The 21423-nt window shown below is 36.2% G+C and overlaps 1 pseudogene; it reads left to right on the top strand.

Annotated features, from left to right (window-relative positions):
- The first annotated feature begins 8738 nt into the window (after positions 1-8738).
- Positions 8739-14726, top strand: LOC125853462 (L-tryptophan--pyruvate aminotransferase 1-like; annotated as a pseudogene).
- Positions 14727-21423: the final 6697 nt, after the last annotated feature.

Below are 21423 nucleotides of genomic sequence, written 5' to 3'. Positions count from 1 at the left end.
CCACTCCAACATTGATATGGCACTGTTCGAAGCACTTTATGGGAGGGGATGTAGATCACCTGTAGGGTGGTTTGAAGCTGGAGATGTAAAACCTTTAGGGGTTGAATTGGTGAAAGATGCTCAGGATAAGGTAAGAAGCATCCAAGCTAAGCTTTTAGCAGCCCAAAGTCGATAGAAGAAGTATGTAGACCATATGGTAAGACACATGGCATTTCAGACTGGTGAGAATGTTCTTCTTAACATGTCACCCATGAAAGGAGTGATGAGATTTGGCAAGAAAGGCAAGCTTAGTCCGCGATACATTGGTCCATTTTAGATTATTAACTGTGTAGGACCAGTGTATTATAGATTGGCTTTACCACCTAGATTATCTGGATGTTATCCAGTGTTCCATGTGTCCATGTTAAAGAAGTATGATGGGATGGAGATTACATCATCAAATGGGACTCAGTTTTGTTTGACAAGGACCTTCAGTATGAGGAAGAACCAGCAGCAATTTTTGACCGCGATATTCGGAAGCTGAGGACTAAGGAGATAAAGTTGGTGAAAGTTCAATGGAAGCATCGTCTAGTTGAGGAAGCTAATTGGGATGCTGTGAAGGACATGCGAGACAAGTATCCCCAGTTGTTCAATGATTCAGTTACTACTCTACCCTTACTTTAGCTCATTTTTTCCCTAGTTTGTCACTCGGGTATGAGTGATGGGTAAATTGATATATATTGTAACGAACTGTTCCCGTCATTATTGTAAAGCCAACGTGGAAAGAATTGGGGCTAGAAAAACTTTTTGTAGTAATTTGGAAATTCCTATCCTAGTCCAGATTTGGATGAAATATGAGTCATGTGAGGTCTATGGAAATCTAGTAATGAATAAGCGATTTAATAATGATTTGGATTACATGAGTAGATAGCTAAGACGTTAAGGAACACGTACAACTTTACATAACCAAATTCGGGCAAGTGGAACTCCCAAAACTGATCTTAGAATGAAAGGGTAGTCTTCAAACATCATGGGTTAAAGATGTGTTGTGAAATGGGGGTTTGAAACTCTAATTTCGATTCTCTGTCTCTATGTAAGCCATTGTAGGGGGATTATTCCCACCAGGGCAGGGATGTTGTGGCGGGATGGGGTTTGCTGTAGCGGCATAGTCGCGAATTAAACCCCAAAAATGTTATTTTTCGCAAGTTTTGTTCTTGAGAGCTAAGAGACGACCCATGGGTATTTCTTGAAGGTTTTCCACCTATTCTAGCACTAAAGGTAATGATTTTACTTCCCTAATCCCCTTTTCGATCCGTAGAACTTAGATTCTTGGTTAATTATTATTGGGGGAGGGTTTTAGACTGAAATTGATGGTGGAAAATAGCCCTACCTGCATATTAGGATCATTGGTTTGGTATTAGGTTATTGGGTTTGTTATAATTCGGGTAATTGTACCTTAAATAATTGATCCTTGCATTAAATTATTGTTTATAGACCACGAACAAGCGAAAAGAATTTGGAAAGGGAAGATTCAAGTGCTTATGAGTCCAAGATTTGGACTTATTTAGGGCTTTGTTTATGTAGAATTAGTTTCCTCAAAAGCTTATTTTGTGCCAATAACTAATGTAAAACCCTTGATTTTAAGGTATATGGATTGAGGAACAAAGGAAGGACACTAACAAGCAAAAAGGAACAAAACAAGCTGAAAGGATGAAGAAAGGCTGCCTGGTGATCGTCAAGATCACTCGGCGAATCGCAGAGTGGCTATTTGACCACCTGAAGTTCTAGTGTACCAAGCCCTGAGGGAAGAAATCAAGTTGGCGACAGAAAGGAGCAGTCGGTATATCACCGAGTAGTCCCGCGATGTTGTGCTGGATCGCCCAAAGTTACAGACGTTGAGGATGCTGAATGCCAAGGTAGAAAGACAATGAAAGTGACCAAAGGGAAGCTCCCCGAGTGGTTCTGCGAGCCCGACTTACTTCACCGAGTGACTCTTCACAACACATTTTTGACGACTATAAATTTAGTTTAGTATCTAATATCAGAATATCTTATCATAACTCATATTTTTAGAACTGAGACAAGTTTTCTCTAGTTTTTCCTAAGCTTTGAAGAACTGAAGTTTTTCACTTTTGATAAATTGGAAGTGGGTCTTTGAGATTCTTTGAATTGGAGCATTGTAAGGAAGAATCTACTCCTACCCGGTTGATGGATAATCAATTTGGTAACGGTTTTTACCTTTTTATGATGTCTAGCTAAAACCCAAATTCTTGGGGTGTGATTATGTGATTTTGGGTTGATTTAGTTTATGATTGCTAATTATTAGTTTAAATGCTATTTAGAAGTGAGTTCAATCATTAAATATGGTTTAATTTAAGAATTGTAGTTGCAAATGCAATTCTAGCCTTGTGTTCGTGGCTTGCTCGAGAGAGAGGTTTTAGAACTAAGGTTTTTGACTGATGATCAGTGGGTATTAGGTTGACCTGGGTCTAACTCGAGAGAGTGAATCCTAAACCTAATCCCACACTTTCAACTCGAGAGAGTGAATGGGCTAAGGTGTGGGCAATTATTTTTTTGCATGCTTGTTGATGTTCGAGAGAAATCAACTTTATTCGGGGGTAAATTGTTCGAGAGAAAGTTTATCTCCTCTATAGCCTAGCTTACTTACTAATATTTAGCTATTTTTTAATAGTTGCAATCACCCATTTATCTAAATTAGCGTATAATCTAATCACATCCCAAGAACCCGTCTCATAATTGTTATCTCATATTGTTTGGCACTGTTTGAAGTTGATAATTAAAATCAAAACCCCTCATTTGACATTCGTGTCACCCCCTGATTTGAATGATGTGTTTATTTGATAACTTTTATTCCTATGACTTATTTGAACATGTTGATACTTCTCAATTGAATCTTATACACGTACCACTCCCTGTAGGATTCGACCCCAACTTATTTAGTTGGGTTATATACTGAGTAACAATCGTTGACGATTAGAATTAGATGAATTGTCTTTGAAACGATTAATGGAAATGGTGCCGCTGCCGGGGAGCGGTGTTGTTTGAAATTCTTTTGGTGAAGTTGAATTTTGTTCTTTTTAGTCATAGTTGAATCTACTTACTTTTAATTTTGGTTTTTGTGTTGTTGTTTTAATGCAGAGAAAATGAGTGTCAGCAGAAGCAATGGTAGCCAAGTGGGCCGCCAAGATGACATCGGCAATCTCAATGATGTAAATAAGCCGAATGTTAATGACCCTAATCTAGTCGGTGGTGTTGGTGCCGTTCGCTTGCCTCTAGCTGAAGGGAACACCGTGTTCCACATTATTAGCACCAAGTTGCAGCTCTTGCAATTGAAAGGGTTTTTTGGTGGCTCGGCTCATGAGGATCCCCATGAGCACATAAGGAACTTTGTTGATGTTTGTGGGTCATTCTCCTTTAATAACATATCTCAAGAGTCGGTCCGGCTGAGGTTGTTTCTATTTTATCTAATGGTAGAAGTGTGCAATTGGTTGGCGGAGTTGCCAAGAGATTCTATCACTTTGTGGGAAGAGCTCATTACCGCATTTCAAGTGCGATTCTTTCCCCCTTCGAAGATGATGAATCTTCGGGACAACATCCAAAGCTTAAAGTGTTTGGAGGGTGAGCTAATCCATGAGACTTGGCTAAGATTTAAGAAGTTGGTGCTACAATGCCTAACTCATGGTTTGCCCAACAACGTTTTACTGTAGTACTTTTACCGAATCCTTGATTCGGTGAACAAAAGAGTAGCTGATCAACTTTCTCCGGGAGGTCTGATGCAACAACCTTATATTATAGCAATCTTGATCTTGGATGGTATGACCAAAATTAACCGGGCATGGTACTCTCGTGAAGATCAAGTCTCCTCTCTCACTTTTAAATTGACAAATGAGCAGCTTGAGAAAGATCAATAGAGGGACCAAAACATGGCAAAAATAATGACCCAACTCGACATTTTAGCCAAGAATGTCATGGATGCTGGTGCTAAAAATGTAAATGTTATGGGTGTTGGGTGTGTAAACCCTGATGAGGACAAGGTTGAAGCGCTGTACAACGAGAAAGTGAACTTTCTAGCTAACCAAGGAGGAGGTTATCGTGCAAACTACCCAAGATAGGGTGGTAACCAAGGTTGTAACATGGATGAGGGATGGAGAGATCGTGATAAAGAATGGCGAGATCGAAATGCCACTTGGAAGGAAATAGATGGGGAGAAGGATAGGTATATTCCTCCCCACAACTATCAAAAGCCCAAAGATTCCGAGGGTGGCCGGTCAGAGGATATGCTTTCTCGTGTTCTCAACAAGGTTGAAGGGTGCAATAAAATTTTGAACGAGATGAAGGAAGATGTATTGACCCTTAATCAGATGGTGACCTCTCCTTCCGTCTCTATTAAGCAGTCGAAGACCCAAATGGGTCAATTTTCTTCTCATTTAAACCTGAGACATCAATGGGGTTGCCTAGTGATACTATGGCAAACCCCAATAATGAAGTTTGAGTGGGGACTTACGTTGTGCCACGACGTTAACTAAGGCGCTGCTTGGGAGGCAACCCAAGTTTTTATTGCTTTATTTTTGTTTTTGGAATAACGTGTGTTGATTGTGCAGGTTGAAGTGTAAAATGTGTTTGAAAAGTGTAGGTTGGCGAGTAAAATGTCCAGTCGGCGACTCGCCGAAGAGGTTGGTGAGCCCGACTTGGACCACCGTTGGGCTCAGGAATATATCAGGTTAGAGTCTGTAAAACTCAGTGGGCCCATGGACTAGTCGGTGAATCGTTGAACAGGTTGGTGAGCCCTACTTTGTCCACCGTTTGGACCCCCAAGTCAACTGGAGGTCCTATAAAACTCGGTGAGGTGAGTAACCACTCGGTGTGTCGCCGAGTGGTTCGGTGAGGAAAAATAATATCGCTAAAAGGGCGCGAACTGCATGGTTTTAAAAGGCCAAAGGTATAAACTCTCAAACTCTTTCACATTCCTTCACTTTTCAACTTCATACTGTAATATCCCGTATCCTAGATAGACCAAAATGCAGATTTTGAGAAGTTGCTGGTGCAACCCAAGGTTGCCATCCGCGGACCGTAGGTTAAACAACGGCCCGTGCTGGTGGTCCGTGGTTCACCACTGCAACCCCTCCCCAAACCTAGCTCAGAAAATCGGCTAAGTCTCGACCCACGGAAAGACCCATGGTCCATGGTCTGTGTCTGTGGATCAAGACTCCTTTACCTAGCCTCTGACATGAACTACGGTCGACTAGCACGGACTATCGTTCAATGCACGGTCCGTAGGTTTAACCGTAGATGAGGGTCAGCAGCCAGTTTGAGGAAAATTATTGATTGGGTCAACTTCAAATGGTCATAACTCTTAGAATAAAATTAATTATGTGTCCCATGACCTATTATATCATAGATAATTGAATCCTCTTTCCAACGCCACCAAGTTTGCTAAAATCCGACCTCCGAGTAAAAAGTTATGCTCGTTTTAGTGAAGACCTGCCGGATAGACTTGACCGACGGACCCAAACGACGGCCGGTAGATCAAACGATGGACCGTCATTCCTTCCGTGGATGGGCTTCGCCAGAATTAACTTAGGGTTGTTTTGATCCTTTTCTTATTTCGTAGGACCCCTAAGCTACGTCGTTTAGACCCTAATTATGAGGTTTTAGTCAGTTTAAGCCTAGAAACATAACTAAAACTTACCCAAGTCAAATCATTAATCAAAACTTAGAAAAATTAGAACGCTAAGAGGAGAAAGAAGTCAAGAACCCTAGTTCAAGAACGTATCAAGTTTCCTCCAGTTCCAGCCCTGAAATCGAAGGATTTCTTCATGGAATTCGTCACCAGGTATGTGGGATTTCACTAGTGGGTTCCTTTCACCCATTAGGTCCCTAGAATTCAGTCAGATTCTTGATTCCATGATTATGAACAGACCTAGGGTTTTCTAGAATTTCAACAAATCATCATGAATTAGTTATTTAAATGTTCCAAATCAGATTATCATGTTATTGCTCAGTTTATTTCATGAATTTCAGAACCCTAGCTATGTATTTCTTTAGTTCTTGAATTACACATGCTAGGTCAGATATTTCAGTTATTCAGTTATACATGCTTCAGTTATTAATGCATCAATATTAGATTAATTGTTGCATTCTCAGTTTTGCATGTTCAGTTTGAGCTATCCAGTAACTTACAGAAATTCAGTCATAATGTGTTAATCACTTAATCCATTGGGAGTATCATAATACCGAGTTGGACTAGGGTTCAGTGTACCCAAATAGTCCCAGAACTACTAGCCACGTAGGTTGTAAGTCCCCTATGTAGGCATCATTTCAGTGATCACGCCAGCATGCCTCTATTCCTCTGGTAGGGTATATTAGGTCCTCTCGATGGGGAGTATACATCGGACTCCACATTTAGATCATATGGTTTTATTATCGGTTATTAGTAGCTCCCACAGTTCAGTCAAATTCTATTGCATTGACAATTTATTAGTATAGTCAGTATTCAGTTTCAGCATGTTATAAATTGGTCACTGCATTCAGTTATCTCAACATTCAGTATCTATATCCTGTTCAGCTTATATCATTTCTTATTTGCTTTGTTCAGTTATATGTTACTTCACCTGTATTCTATCTTGCATTCTCAATACCTTTTAAGTACTGACACATACGTGTGCTACATCTTCTCATGATGTAGGTTCAGGTTCTCAGCATCCAGATCATGCTTAGATCGGTTCCCGATCTCCAGTTCAGCAGAATCAGTGGCGAGTTCTCATTCTCCGAGGACAATAGTCATGAGTCTCTTTTCAGTATTATTTTTAGTCATTTAGTTTCAGTTTTTCTAGACTTAGCTGGGGCTTGTCCCAGCATTTCTAGTCAGTTAGAGGCTATTTTCAGACATAGATAGATTCAGCTTAGTATTGAGTTAATATCTTCTTTGTATTTAATTCATCAGTTTTCATTTATCTAAGTTATAATATATGGGTATTCCCCATCTTTTCATTTTTATTTATGATTTAGCTTCCGCATCAGTTTATTATCTTTAGTATGCTAATGATTATGCTAACAGGTTTAGCTTGGGGTCACTTGTGATCCTAGGTCCTGTGTCCGCGTCTCGGGGCGTGACACATACAATCACACCCGCACTCTATATTTCCCATATTTTTGCATTTTCCACTTTTTAGTCATTGATTCTATGTTCGGAGTTGGATACTTTGCTGCCTAACTTACAGATACATATATTCGGCATTAAAGGTTGGTTTTCCGAACCCTAAACTCGTAAATAGCGGTTGAAATCAAATGCTTTGTTATAAATTATGTTGATCTGTGCTGGGCCTCTCTGAATTTGTATATGTGTGCTTGTTTGCCTGTTTTAAATTCAATTTCATGCCTTAATTGCCTATGTGGTTGATTTCCCCAATTTCGTTCTTTAAAATTGATCGTAATCTTATGGGTTGTGCTTAATTGGTGTTGAGTCTACTCGGGTGATGTCTGAGTAACCCAAATTGTGCTAAATGACGTGCTTTGCCCAATGATGGAGCGTTTGATGTCATTCTTAAGGGAAAAACTTATCAAATGGCCAATTTTAGCCAAATCGGGCGAAGTCTAAGTACTCCGGTGGCATGGGTTTAATGGGTCTAGGGTAAATTGAGAATGTGTGTGGTTTGATTTTGTTTTTGGGGGTTACTGGGTTGATTTTAGAAGTTGGGGTTGAAAATAGGCATGTTAGGTAGTTTGGCTAGCTGGGTCGGCTCACTCGGCGGTTTGCCAAAATCCCTCTTGATCACCTTTAATTTCATGCTTTTGTTGAGTTTGGTTCTATAACTTTTGGTGAGAAGCTTAAGCTCGCCGAGTGCACTCAATGACTTGCCGAAAGTCTTTTTTGATCGCCCTTTGTATGCCCCTAACCACTAATATGCATTGTAACTTTTGAAAAGCTTGTCTGTGCTTGCTGAATGAGGTCGGTGATTCACTGAAAGGACTCTCCCATCACCGACATGCCATTTTTCTGGGAAATTTTGCTCCAGTCTTTTCAGCGAGCCCGATCTAGCTCACCAAAGTGATTCGGCGAGTCTTTCTGCAATTTATTTTATGCATTTTCTTGAATCGTTCTAACTTATTTTGGTGTGTTTTACAGATATGGCTAGACCAAAAGTGGTAGGTAAAGACATGCCGCCCCCAAGTGGGCAAAACGAGTTATCATAAATGAGGATGCAACTGCATCCAAAGCAAAGGCCACAAAGCTGCCTACCACCGGTGGGAAAGGCAAAGGGAAAGGCAAAGCACCTGTTCTAGTATCACCGGATGTCAGCTCCGATAATGAGGGGATATATGCCACTCACCTCACCATTTCTGAGAGTGAGGGTAAGCACTAAGACCCTTAGGCTGCAATTTTTGAGCCTGAGGATGATGAGCTATCGATGGCTCAGAGTGATGAACTGCGCTCCAAGGGGATGCATGATCCGTCTAGGATCTGGGTATCCTAAGCTGCTACTCCTCCTTCTATCCCAGACCAGGCAGTGGTCCCAACACCACATGCACATGGTCCTCCTCTCTGGTCTATGAACAGACTAAAGATTGAGGGATTGAGGACCATTATCTAGGAGAAGAGGTTATCTATTGACAGAGTAATAGACATATACCCGGAGATTTGAAGCTTCTTGAGGTCCCATAAGTTCCAGATATTGACTAGACCGCGTGACCCTTACATTCCAAATTGGGTCTGGGAATTCTACACTGCCTACAGAGCCATGGTGCCACTAGGGAAGAAGAAGGCCACTAAATTCAAGCCGGTTGATTATGTAGTTGTCAGGGGAAAGAAGGTAAAATTCAGTGATGACATCAACACAGTTTTGGAGTGCACCAGCAATATCTCAGAGGACTATCAATACATGATCAAGACAAAGTCATTGGAGACTCCGAAAAAGTGGTTGGCCCCTATGATATCTGATGGCACTTTCCTAGTTTCTAGTCAAGTGGGAGTCATGGATAGATATTATCTTCTTGAGTCTGTAATCCTATAAAAGCAGATGTTTCCGGTTAATAAAAAGGGCACTTCTACAAAGTATTTCCTTCATATTCTTTGTGCAGTTCTAAGATTTGTAGTTAAAGAACCTCTATGTTTCCTACAAGAACTTCATGGTTCTCGAGAAACAGTATATGTAAGTTAAAACTCCATTTCGTCCATGTAGCAATCAAGGTAAGCAATATGTCAAACATGTTGAGAGATTTAATTGCATAGATGACTGAAATTAAACTTTTATGTATCAAACAAAACAAGCAGCTAGACTAGCTAGTAGTTATTCTTATATATGTACTCCTTCATTCTTTTAATCACTCTCACTTGTAGTTTATGGATCAGTAGTGGTCCGATAATCTTATGATTTCAAAAAGCCTCATTCTGGCTCTCCAAGAATGATATATTACCGCTGCAACTATTGCCAATAACATAGCTTTGCTAACCGATCGTTGTGTCCTTTTGATCATTTCTATCCATATGCCTTGTAATGTCAAGTCTTACAAGTTTAGGCCATTTTTTTTTAGAATTATTTTACATTCAATACAATAATTTATCAAATAGTCATTGTGAATTTATATACAAATAGTAGTGGTTTGTTTTTTCCGGGTGCTATTGGTAAGGGATGAGGAAAAGGACATAAAAACTCTACCACATCTTCTAGTCAAGTTCATACTCAATTTCATTCATCTACAATGTGATCTATCTTAGTTACTTAGTTTATATTGGCTAGTTCTTAAAAGGGATCTATTCTATATACATTAATCTAATCAGAAGTCTAATCATAGTACAATAAAATGAAAGATGTATATGTGCTCACTCAAACCTTGTGGTTTAGTATCTTGGTAGAATATTTGCTCGCCTAAACCTTGTTGTTACACTTCCATGGGAGGATAGTGACAGCCAATAGATTGATCAAATGGAAGATCAACGTGGAATCAGAGTGTGGACTTTGTAGAACTACTGATGAAAGCAGAGACCATTTGTTCGTTTCATGCAACCATACTCTTGACATATGGGCAAGGCTATTAAGTGGATCAAAAAATTAATGGTCACTGCCTAAACCTGGAAACAATATGTAGATTGGGAAACTCATTATAGAAGATAAAGATCACAAAGTGCTAGACTATTCAGAATGGTCTTTACTGAAGCGATGTATGTCATCTGGATAGAGAGAAGTCTGAGTTTCAATTAGTTAAATCGTATATGCAATTATTTTTATACTGTTGAATCATGAATACATCATTTGTGCAATTAGTTTTAACTTGGTGAATCATGAATACATATAGTTGCCTGGCTTAACTGTCATCTGCCATCTAGTGCTTAACTTCATGTTGAATTGAAACTTTTTTTTTTGTCTATTTCCATTATTAGCCATTGTTATACATCTTCTTCTTACCTTACTTTTTACATAATTTCTGCATAGTTGACACACATTTTACTCTCTTTTTTCATCTTCTTTACTATAGAAGTGAAATTCATCATCGTTTATGTTATGTTCATTAACTTAATTCATAATTCAATATTGTAGGATAAATTAGAGAGTGTTGACATAATCATGGAGATCATATATCTGGATGGATGAATGAGTTATGGAACAAATGGAGAGGAAGCTTGCATGCAACTTATTGAAGAATAAGCCAACTGTATAGGCTCTTAACTATATTCCCAAGGGAGTAGACAAGAAGCAATGGGAGTGGTTAGTTAAGGAAAAAAAATTCCAAACTAGTGATTTTATAGTCTATTTTGTCAAAGCTTTCATTTCGCAGCTCGTCATAGTATTTTAGATGTGAAACTTTCAATTTGCAAAATTGCACTTCAAATTTTATTTTTTACATTCAATTTCATAGCTTTGTGTCAAATACAATGGATGATTTTGTGGGGGTTACGTATAAATTTCGTTTTCCTTTCAATTAACAATATAGGCAAGAAGTAGTAGAAATACAGAAAATCGAGTTATGTTGAAGATGTTTCATCGTATTGGTAGCAAGCCTGTTAGATAGATTGTTTATCAGCAGGTGTTATCCGCAAGTATCATCACACACATATTTTCTACACGTACAGTTGCACGCACGTGTTTTTCCTGTTTTTATTTTTTCTTATTTTCTACATACAATTGTTTCATAAGTACTATACTGCACTCATCCTTGTAGTAGTGGAGATGTGTTTGGTCCATTTTTCTTTAAATCATCATATAGTTGAAGAATTTCTTCATCGTGGCTTACATTTCTATGATTATTGCCAGCATATTTTTTACTCCCATTGAATCATATCTATCAGACAATAATGATGATGTCATGCAAGTCACTTTTCTTGTTGTCAAGTATCACTTGGGTCTTTATCCATGATCGATTTCTTTGGATTAAAATCATAGAAATATGCTTACAATATTGGATGTATCACACACAAAAGCATTTCTCTACCCAATTTTACCACAAAGGAGAATAAAATTATTAATCCAATAACAAATTACTTAACTTTATAATCTTTAATTTGATCAAGGTTATAGTCAGAAACAATAAGAAACTATTGTGTAGCATCAAGTCTAAGATTCCTTCTTCATGTACTTACTTGGACATACTGGAATCATATAAATGCCACAACAACAACGTTTATGATATGTTGTGCTCCAATCCAAAAATCTGTTCAAAACAAATTATAAGGACACAAACTCCTACTTACATGATCTATTTCCCTTAATCAAAAGAACAAAAAAAGATCCAACAATATGATAGTTTCCTTAAAATTACAGTTCAACCTATAATACTAAGATACTTAGAAAAATAACTTTGAAGAACATGGTAAGAAACAACAATGTTTAAAGAATACTTTAAAAACTAGAAACTTAAAACTAGCAAAATAATACAAAAATATATTTTCTAAGAGAAGAAAATCGGGCCCGCATAGTGTATCCTTTAGGAAATTGTTCCCCTAAAGTATCCGAGGTTAATGAAATATATCCTCCCATAATAAAACGTTATTACTCACTGGTGTATCTGTAGCTAAAACGATGGTATCAGTGAACCATTCAACAAAAATAAAGTATACTTATAATACTAGTACTAGATTTAATAGAAGCAGAAGAAGTCCAAAAATTCGTTGTTGAAAAATAAAAGGAAACCCCTCTATTAATAGACAACAAAGAGTTGTGTGAACACGTGTTTATTGTGTCTTATCAAAAATATCACAACCCGTTGGAACCCTTCGTCAAAGTCACAACCTTACAAAAAAAGTCACAACTGTTCAAAAATGTCACAACTTTTCATAAAAGTCACAACTCTTCATAAAAGTCACAATTCTTCATAAAAGTCACAACTCTGCATAAAAGTTATAACTCTTCATTTTTCATGTACACCTTTTAAAAGCCAACAACCACTAAAATAGTTCCTTTCTATATATGAAAATGTATATACTTGTCTCCTTCCCTATATATAGACCTCAAATCTGTCTTCTTCTCCCATAGGTTTATTTGAGACTGATTTAAGATTTTATATTTGAAAAGAAAAGAAGAGAAAAAGATCAGTCAAACAAATGTTTGTCTTGTCAAGTGTTCTTTAGTCCCTTGTCCAACTCTAGAAAATGACACTAGAGACACTTCCCCCACTATTGTTCTGGATCAGTTCGTATTCTAAGTTATAAGCTTATTGTCTTGACCTGTTCTCATGAGTCTTTCTTTTATTTATAAAATCATCAATTTTGATTTACTCAATATTGAGCGGTCTATTATATTTTGTGCCCTTCGAATGTCATGGGGTGTAATGTGTCAAAATGAGATAATTTGTTTATGTCTTTGGTTAGCCAAGTGGTCTAAATTTATCTACAAAAAAATATTCATCTACCTACTTTTAGAGAATAATTTAACCATTGAGATAAAAGGGGGACAAAATTTATAGAGTGGCCTTAGAAATGATTAGACGGTGAAAACCATTGAGTCCTTATCGAATTCTCCCCTTATGAACTAGCTAGCTTTTGAGATTGATTAAATATCTGTCAAGATTAGTTCCATTTTCTTACAATTTGTTGAAATGCTCAATTCTTTGTTGGAATACTAATTTGGGATTTTTTTTTTGTGTGTGTATAGTGGTGATCCAACAATGTATGAGTCATATTGGAGAAAAAAGGGAACAAGTGTGACATAACATTCCATGGTGATGATTCATTGAGTTATTTTGCTAAAGGTAAGAGCTTGTGTTGGTTCTTGGAGTCAAAACTAGAGGAACAGATTAAGAGGCTGCACAATGTAGTTGGAAATGCAATCGTTGATGATCATTATATTGTTGTTGACACAGGATCAAGCCAGCTTGTGCAAGCTGCCCTTTATGCTCTTTCTCCGTCCGATCAACCTGAACCAACAAGTGTAGTTTCATATACACCTTTTTATTCGGTACACATTTATACAATATTTTTTTAATTTAAATTGTAAAGTTTATGCTCTGCTCAATAAAATTAGCAGTCTGAAGTTATGGTTCTTGGTACATGTTAGATCCATTAAATATAACATTCTTTTTCCTTTGTTGGATTTTAAATTCGAATTTTTAGTATTCACAATCAACATCAGTAATCACTAGGTAAAACCCTTAAATACAACATGAATCACAATTCTTGGAACACATCATGTGACTTAATAAGTCAAATTTAAAAGTGTCATTTTTCGATGTTTATTAATAAGTTTTGTCTTTTTGCAGGCATATCCTGATGTGACTCATTTTGTGAGGTAAGGACTACACAAATGGGCAGGAGATGCAATTTTTTTTGAGAAAGATGGACCTTATATTGAGTTGATTACATCTCCAAATAATCCTGATGGGATTATTAGAGAGCCTGTATTTAATGGAGATCAAGCAAAATTAATCTACGACTTAGCTTATTATTGGCCACAGTATACTGCTATTAACTCACATGCCAACCACGATCTTATGCACTTTACTATTTCAAAATGCACTGGCCATGTCGGTTCCAAAAGTAGGTAAGTTTTTAAAACAATAATTTCAAGTGAGCTCACAATAATTAGAAAATATTTCAATTTATCACTTAGTATAATTTGATTTGCATGTAGTTGGGCACTTGTTAAGGACAAAGAGGTGGCAAGGAAAATGACTAAGTTCATATAGATTGGTACAATTGGTGTATCAAAAGAAGCTCAACTTAGAGCTGCTAAGACTCTTGAAGTGGTCTCTAATAGTTGTTTGGATTTCACATTGAAAAATTTATTTGAATATAGTTAGTCTCTTATGACTGACAAATGGCAAAGGTTAAGAAAAGTTGTTATGGACAACGACCTTTTTGTCCTCCAAAATTACCCTCCTCAGTATTGCCTCTTCACAAAAGACTTGTGTGAATCACACCCTGGTAATCATGAAAATATTACAACGTAACATTTTCATTTTAATTTATTTAAAAAATAATGTAACCTCATATACTTGAAATTCCTTTACATTTTAAACTATATTATTGATACATATATTTGAAAAAGTTTTATTTTCTTTTGAATTTGAAATTCATATTTTTTTTTGAAACTACTTTTGCATTGGTTATTTGCAAATGAGGTGAAGAGGGGGATTGTGAAAAGCTTTTTAAAGAACACAAGATTCAAACAAGGAGTGGAAGAAGATTTGGAAGTGATTCAAGAAATGTTACGATAAGTATGCTGAGTAGAGATGAAGACTTCAACATTTTTCTGAAGAGTCTTATGGCTATTCAAGGATCTACAAATAGAAAATAATACATTTATGCATGAAATATTACTTTGAGACATTATATTGTCATTTTCTTGTTGCAGCAATGAAACTTTGAGTTTGGATGTGTTAAAGTGTAGAATAATTTTCCTTATTGATAGAACTTCATTGATTAATGCCTAAAAGTGAATTGTTCTTTTGATTTTTGTGATATTAGATGTGAAATGTCTATTCTTCAATTAACTCAAGTGTGTGTTGAAGTATGTTATATTTGAATTATTTTTGGAATTGTATTACTATCAAATATGAAGTAACAATACATACTCAACTTAATATATTGATAATTAAGATGTAACTAAATAAAGATTAAATGTATTTAATCAGGTATCATAGGAATCAAAATTAAAATTAATTTATATATAGAAGAAAAGGAAAAACAAAAACAATTGGTGTGAACAAATGAAAGACAGATAGACCCACTCTTTCATAACAAACAAACAATCTTTTCTATATATCTAAAGATATTTCTAGACTAATACCTTATAAATGATTTCACACACAATATGACCTTAATAACCAGAAAAAACTAAAGGCATGCATAGACAGGCTAATGTGTAACAATATGAATAAGTTTCACACATAAGGCTATAGTTAATACTCATATCAACAGATAATCAAGTAACACAATACAATAAATCTATCCAATGCAATGAAATAAGATGAAGAAATGATGTGGTTGAATCAAGGTCATCGCACAACCTATTGTATACACCTTGCCAAGCTTTAATTCCAGAAAAAGATCCATGGGGGACTCGCAGTCCATATAACAATCTCAATATCTCATCAACTTTTCACCTAGCTCGTGGTCAAGGATAAATGTTAGGTGTCTCATTTTCTTTCTAAAATAAATAGCTTTTCTCCACTTTCTCATATTTCCAATTGACAATAATATGTCAAATGAGGATGAATGCATCACAAATACAACACAAATGAATAATCAATTCATCAAGGATTTTGAGTCTCTAACCAATGTTCGGAATTAATAATGTTGACCAAAGTCAACCATACTAATAATTCTCAAATCAAAAGGGATAAAATCACCAAAAACACATCCGATCGCATCGGAGACCACACCAACCATTCCCACAATACAAACTAAGAATGATAACGCTATGGGAAAGGGAAAAATGGTCATTTCCTAATTAAAACATAAGAAATAGGATATTAGATGAGTGTATAGCCATTTTGGATAGGCAGGTCCAAAATCGTAGGATAAAAAAGATTGCTTTAGTGAAGGTGCACTGGAAACACTATTTAGTTGGTGAGGCAACTCAGGAGACAGAGTTTGATATGCATGCTAGATATCCTTAAATTTTTTACGCTCCAAGTACTTTGTTTTGCTTTATGATCGAGGACGACATGGGATTTAGTGGTGGATAATGTAATAAGCCGGTTGGTCATTTTTAGAAATTTTTGTAAAATTATAATTTTTTCCCTCCCAATATCAGCCCTGAGTATTTTCTAATTGAGTTTTGAAAGGTTGTTTCGACCTTTGAATATAGTCAGTCTCTTATGATTAACAAATTATAGATGTTAAGACAAGTTGTTATGGGCAATATCCTTTTTTGTCCTCCAAAATTACCCTCTTCAATATTGCCTCTTCATAAAAGACTTGTGTGAATCACACCCTGGTAATCACAAAAATATTACAACATAACCTTTTCTTTTTAGTTTATTCTAAAAATAATGTAACCTCATATACTTGAAATTTCTGTACTTTTTCAACAATATTATCGATATATATTTGAAAATGTTCTCTTTTCTTTTGAATATTGTTGAAACAGAATTTGCATGGTTAATTTTCAAAGGAGGTGAAGGATTGTGAAAAGCTTCATAATGAACACAAGATTCATACAAGGGGTGGAAGAAGATTTGGAAGTGATGCAAGAAATGTTAGGATAAGTATGTTGAGTAGAGTGAAAACTTCAACATTTTTATGAAGAGGATTATGGATTTTCAAGGATCTACAAATAGAAAATAAGACATTTATGCATGAAAGTTTACTTAGAGACGTTATATTGTCATTTTCTTTTTGCATCAATGAAATTTTAATTTTGGATGTGTTGAAGAGTAGAATAATTTTCCTTATTGATAGAACTTCATTGATTAATGCCAAAAAAGTAAATTATTCTTTTGAGTTTTGTGATATTAGATGTGAAATGTCTATTCTTCAATTAACTCAAGTGTGTGTTGAAGTATGTTATATTTGAATTATTTTTAGAATTATATTACTGTCAAATATGAAGTAACAATACATACTCAACATAATATATTGATAATTAAGTAATGTAATTAATTAAAGATTATATTTATTTGATGAGATATCATAAGGATTAAAATTAAAATTAATTTATATATAGAAGTAAAGGAAAAACAAAAACCATTGGTGTGAACAAATGAAACAGAGACAGAAACCCCACTCTTTCATAACAACAGTACAAACAATGGTTTTATAGATATCAAAAGATATTTCCAAACTCACACCTTATAAATGATTTCACACACAATATGACCTTAATTACCAGAAAAACTTAAGGCATTCATAGACATGCTAAGGTGTAACAACGTGAATAAGGTTAACACATAAGGCTATAGTTAATACTCATATCAACAGATAATCAAGTTACACAACACAAAAAATCTAAGCAGCGCAATGCAATAAGATGATGAGATGAAGTGATGGAATAAAGGTTGTCGCACAACCTATTGTATACATCTTGCCAAGCTTTAGCTTCTAGAAAAAGATCCATAGGGGACTCACATTTCATATAAGAATCTCAAAATCTCAAAATCTCAATATACAATCAACTTGTAACCTAGCTCGTGGTCAAGGATAATTTTAAGGTGTCTCATTTTCTTTCTAAAATAAATAGCTTTTCTCCACTTTATCATATTTCCATGAACAATCATATGTCAAATGAGGATAAATGCATCACAACACATACAACACAAATGCATAATCAATTCATCAATGATTTTGAATCTCTAACCGATGCTCGGAATTAAAAATGTTGACTAAAGTCAACCATACAAATAATTATCAAATCAAAAGGGTCAAAGCCACAAAAAAAAAACACGTACGATCACATCAAAGATCACACCAACCATTCCCACAACACAAAATAAGCATGTAACGCTATGGGGAAGAGCAAACTGGTAATTTCCTTATTAAAACATAAGAAGTAGGACATTACATGAGCATATATCCATTTTGGATAAGCAGGTCGAAAAGCTTAGGATCAAGAAGATCGCTTTAGTGAAGGTGTAGTAGAAGCACTATTTAGTTGGTGAGGTGACTTGAGAGACAGATTCTGATATGCATGCTAGATATCCTTAATTTTTTTAAGCTCCAAGTACTTTCTTTTGCTTTATGGTTGAGGAAGAACATGGTTTTTAGTGGTGGATAATGTAATAACTCGGTTGGTCATTTTTAGAAATTTTTGCAAAATTTTAATTTTGTCCTTCCCGATATTAGCCCAAGGCTTTTTTGATTTAGTTTTGAAAGTTAGTTTCGAACATTGACTAAAAGTTGTGAATATTTTTAATTTTTGAGTTTTTAAAAGGTAAAGTGATTAAAAGTGATTTTTAGTATTTTTTGGAGTTTCAAGTGTCAGAATAAAATTTTGACTATTCCATCGGTCCCGAAATATGGAAATTTGTCTTAGAGAGTTGGGGGTTTCATATTTAGAGTCTTTTTGAGGATTGAAGTCCTAAGTTGGAAATTTGTGAAATTTTAACCTTTGGATTGACTCTGGTCGACATTAGGGGTTCGAAAGTTTGGATAAGAATTCTGAGAGTTCCATTGGGTTCAAGGGATAATTTTAGGCTTGAGTGAGGTCTTGGTTGAATTTTCAGAGGTGCCGAGTTTGATTTAGCCTTTTAAGGCGTTATGTTCATTTACTTGAGACTCTCACAAGTTTTAGATCAAGTTTACCTCAGATTAATGTTTCGATGGTTCCATTGATTTTGGAATGCTGAGTTTAAGTGGATTGAATAAGTGATTTGTATGTACGGGGTTCTGATCTATTCCTGAGGGTCCTTTCTGTGATTTTGAGTTGGTTGTATTTTGCTAGTATCTTCTATGCCCCGCTTTCACAAAGGGTCAGCACTTTCACAACCTTCATGGTAGAGAGAGTCTGACCAATGCATTCACGATGACCTGTTTGAGATCACGACCTCAATGTTAGCGAAGACTAGTTCGCGAAAGCGAAGACCGGGTCTTCTGGGGTTCACTTTTGCAAATAAGATGCCGTTTTTGTGGTATTAGAGACCTTTTTTGGCTTGTCATTTCAGGGTTTTACCCCTAGTTTTCCCTATTTTGAATTTCAGAGAACACCTAGAGGCGATTTTGAACTAATTTCTTGTGATAAATCATTAGGGTAAGCCTTTGTGACCCTAAAATTTCAATCCCCTTTTATCATTTATAAAATTGAATATCAAAACTTGGGATTTTGATTGACAATGACAAGGTTTTACAAGAACTTGAGTTCTAAAATAAAATGGTGATTGTGAACTCATTTTAATTCCTTTTTCGAAATTGTTTTCACCAATGAGTTCCAAATTCATTGGATAATATTTTCAAGTAAAGATTTTTTTTATTCAAACCTCAATTTTGGAATTGGGGTTTTGAGTTCTTTTGACCCATTTTAAAATATTTATGATTTGGTTGTTGTTATTTCTAACATCTTATTGTGGTTACTTGATTGAACTAGATTGTGTGTCTTTGTACATTATTCAGAAAGGGAAAACTCAAGTCTTGAATTGACATTTGATTGAATTGAGGTAAGTGATCTTATAAACCCTATAAAACTTGTGGAATCTTGTATTTTCGTTCATTATGTATTGATTGATGAAAAACCTTGATGGAATTACTGTGGACTTGAATTACCTGAGCTATTGTTTCTTTCTTATGGTGTAAAATTACTTATTTTCATCGTTTGTTGTGCACCGTGATTATACATGTGATGATTATGCCGAAGGAAAATAGTTCTGACAAGTGATATTATAAAAAGCCAAAGGAAAATGGTTCTGGCTGGTGATATTGTGCCAAAGGGAAATGGTCTACTTGATACTTGTTGGTTGTTGAAATTTGACTGTTAAACTGTGAATGTTAAACTCTACGAACTATGTATTGTAAAGTTGTTAGGTTTGACTTATTTCTATGCAAGTTGTAGTTTCAGGAGGTTCGGTTGGGATCAAAGGAGTACTCGTATTCTAACTTAGTTGTGCTTTGTTTAGTAGGTTACTTGCTGATTACCGTGTTGTTTGGTACTCACTCTGTAACACCTCGGAAATCAAATTTAGAAGTTGCAGCAGAAAAAATGCAGAAAGTGGTGAACCACGACAGGGTTCAAGGATCGTGAAAGGAACCATGGTCCGTCGACCTGCCTGTGGTAGCCAGACAGAACCCACTAGGCATAGGCGTCTGACAACGGAGTACTCCAAGGGCCGTGGTCTCGAAGATGGGCCGTGGTGGCATCCGTGAACCTGAGCTGACATACCCCAACTCAAGTAAAGAACCACGTTGACCATCACGGTCCGTGGTCCTTCACACGGGCCGTGGTAAGGCTTGTGGTTGGACCACCCAGAACTAGGAGGCACTGGACAGTAGACCACGACCCACTTGATGGGCTGTGGTCCTTGTGACGGTCTGTCATAGGGCCCGTGGAAGGCCTCCGTCAGATTTTATGTTGGGGTCTTTTGGTCTTTTTCTCTATGCGTTGGACACCTAAACTACATCGTTTAACCCCTAAACTACGTAGTTTTGGTCAGTTTAAGCCTAGCAACTTTATTAGAACTTTTCCTAACCAATTATTCTCCAAAAATTCATCAAACCTAGGGCAAAAGGAGAAGAAACAATCGACCAAGCCCTCTACAGGAACGCAACAGGTTTTCCTCAGTTCCAGCCCCGAAGTTGAAAGATTTCTCCGTGAAATTCGTCACCAAGTATGTGGGATTTCACTAGTGTATTCCTTTCTTCCACTAGGTCCCTATAATTCATTCAGATTCGTGATTCTCTATCTTTTGTTTAGACCTAGGGTTTCTAGAAACTTTAGATATTTGTTGTAATTTAGCTGTTCTAGTGTTCCGAATTGAATTATCATGTTTTCTTGGAATCGTTGTTAAATTCCTTGTATGGACTTCAGAACCCTAGTTGTGTAGATTCTTTAGTTCATGAAATGCACTTGCTAGGTTAGTCAAACAGCTAATCATGCTTCAGTTTCGAATGTCACATTATTAGTATATAATTGTTACAGTCTCAGATTTTGCATGTCAGTTTTTTGAGCTATTCGGTATTTCAACATTTAAGTCATAATGTGGTATATACATATTCAGTTGGAATTAGGCTTTACATCGAGTTGGAATATGGTTCAACATACCCTCCTAGTCGTAGAACTACGTGCCACCTTAGGTTTATAAGTCCCATATGTGGGCATTATATTTAGTTATCACGCCAGTCATGCCTTTATACCCTTGGCAACGTATATTGGGTCCTCTCGATGTGGCATATACATTGGACTCCACGTTTAGCTCACGTGGTTTTATGTTGGTTAATAGTAACTCCCACTGTCATAAATTAGTGTAATTGACCAGGTCTTCATTTATACCTTAGCATGCATTCTCAGTATGTCATGTTCAGGATTAGTACTTGGTCATTGCATTTACCTTAGTATTCAATATATT

Source organism: Solanum stenotomum, chromosome 1 (assembly GCF_019186545.1).
Source record: "Solanum stenotomum isolate F172 chromosome 1, ASM1918654v1, whole genome shotgun sequence".
In the NCBI taxonomy this organism is placed as follows: Eukaryota; Viridiplantae; Streptophyta; class Magnoliopsida; order Solanales; family Solanaceae; genus Solanum; species Solanum stenotomum.
Note: the sequence above shows the minus strand (reverse complement) of the source record. Positions and strands in the feature narration are given on the sequence as shown.